Genomic DNA, 2,451 nt, shown 5'->3' on the forward strand with positions numbered 1-2,451 from the left:
TATTGTAACCTGGATTAAAAGTGTGGATTATTGTAACCTGGATTAAAAGTGTGGATTATTGTAGTGAAGCCTTCGTCTTCAACCATCGACAGAGGCCTCATGTCAGTGACGATCATGTTCAGGATGTTTCAGTGAAGACAGCTGCTGCTGTGGTGTCCATGATGTCTGTCCATCATGAAGTGTTGTTGTTTGTTGTTGTTTTCTGGAATGAGACAGTAAATATGTTTTATATCATAATTTACAGCAACTCAAGAAATGCCTTGTTTCACTTACAGCGTTAGGTTCAGGCAAAAGTAGCTAAAAGAGCAATTACACACACACACCCACATATATATAAAATACTTAATTACACACATTTGAGTAGATGTAATAAATTACTTTAATTCCTGTTTAAATGCAATTCATCCTGCCATACCTGCAGTGTCTTCAGACTTTGCCAGCAAATTAAAAGTTGAAGCTTAATCATTAAATTATTATCTTTGTGTTAGATTTATTTATAAATCACATTTAAACACTGCTTGTACCAATTAAATTAAATAAAAAGTAACACACATGTTCTCTATCACCGTCATTAATCAGCAAACAAACAAACAAACAAACAAACAAGCAGCAGCTTCATCTCCCAGAGAGACTGACGTTATGTTTTCTCTCTTGAAACAGAACAAAGTGTTAAATTGTAGAGACTCACCTGCAACACATGAAGAGTTGTATCAGCTGCTGCTCCTTCCTCCTCCTCGTGACTCCGACATGTTTACGTTTATCTCCGTGGTTCTCTCGTGTCGTGTCGGTGATTTTCAAAGCGGCATGTTTCTCAGTTTTTATCTTTGTGAAGTTCTCCCAGTCTTTGGAGGACTTGGGTCGAACAGTTTTCGCTGCGTTAGTCATTTGTAAAATTTACTTATTTTCCTTTGAAAACAGCCTCTGCTCTGCTTCCCCCCCCCCCCCCTGCTCTGTTCAACTCGCGCTGCAGAGGTTTTTCTTTTTTTCAAACTTTATTCAGTCAGTCAACATTGACAATGAACTGCCCGAGTCTCGGCCTAACAAATACCCATTCATACACAGACACAATCACAAATCCCAACCTCAATCTCACATTCACTCACTCAAAGACATACAATAACGATACATTTCATTCTTATTCCCGATACGCACTCTATACCCCCCAGGCCCCCTCTTTGATACAACTGGGGGTGCTTGGCATCGCGCCTCTATCGTGCGGCCCCCTGGTGGGGTGTGCCCTTGCCTGCCGGCGCGCTTGGGGCCCTTGGTATCGGGGGCTGGGCGCTTGGGCGTGTGTCGGCTTGGCCTGGTGTCTGCCTGGTGGGGCTCGGGTCCTCTGGCCCTGTCGGGCCTTGGCCTGGGTGGTGTGAGTCCTCGGTGCCCGGGCCTCGGTGCCTGGACCTGGACCTACATCGGTGCGGCGGGTGCCGACGGAGGCCTATGAGTTTGTCGCTGTTGGCCCCGGGGGGTCACTGTATGTGGTTGCTGGTGGGGATCTTCCGGTTCTCCCCTGTGGTCCATTCTGGGGGGTGGGTGAGTGGTTCGCCCTGTGTGGGTGGCTCTGGGGGCTCCGCGGTCGGGGTACCTCTTGGGGTCTTGGGCTCTGGTCCCCCCTTTTTCGTCTGCCCCTGGTCTTGGGGGTCGGGTCTCTGCTGCTTCACAGTTACTATTAAATGTTCTATTAGAGAAGCCTTATACACTTATGCATGCTCACAACCACACACAAATAGAAGCAGGGATGCTTATGTAGGCTTTATATGTAGATATATAGATATGTATGTGAGTGTATATTCATGTGTATGTATGTATGTATATAGGCGTAGGTATGGGTATATATATTTATGGAAACTTACTGTAAAGCCATGAATATTTTAAGTTCTTTATACATATGTATTTTGTTGCTGTGTTTTGTCATGTTCTTTGCAGGTGAACAGACAGTGGCCGGGTGTTTTGACGTGTGCTCTCTTTGTGTATATTTCTTATATTTTGGAGTCTTACTTTGTCTTTTCTTTCTTTCTATCCTATTAAAAAAAATAAATAAATAAATAAATAAATAAATAAACAACAACACCTACACTAGATAGTCACTATAATAAATATTTCATAATAATGGTGTGGGGATGATTGTAAGGGAAGAAGGAGGCCCACAAAAAAAAAAACAAAAAAAAAAAAAAAAAAAAAGACAATGAACTGCCCGTGAACAAAACGACTCCACGGCGCCGTGAAAGACGCATAATCGCGCGACACAACGAATTGATAACGGAATTCGTTGCCAACGCTTTTAATTATTGATTTTTATTGATTTTATCGATTCGTTGTTGCAGCCCTAGTGGATTCGAACCCCCAACTCTCGCATTGGAGGATGACTGCTCTAACCACTCAGACACAGCCGCCCGTACACACCAGGCAGGTCCGAGATACTGTTGTGGAGAAGTTTAAAGCCAGATTTGG

Source organism: Nematolebias whitei, chromosome 15 (genome assembly GCF_014905685.2).
Source record: "Nematolebias whitei isolate Nwh7 chromosome 15, NemWhi1, whole genome shotgun sequence".
Classification (NCBI taxonomy): domain Eukaryota; kingdom Metazoa; phylum Chordata; class Actinopteri; order Cyprinodontiformes; family Rivulidae; genus Nematolebias; species Nematolebias whitei.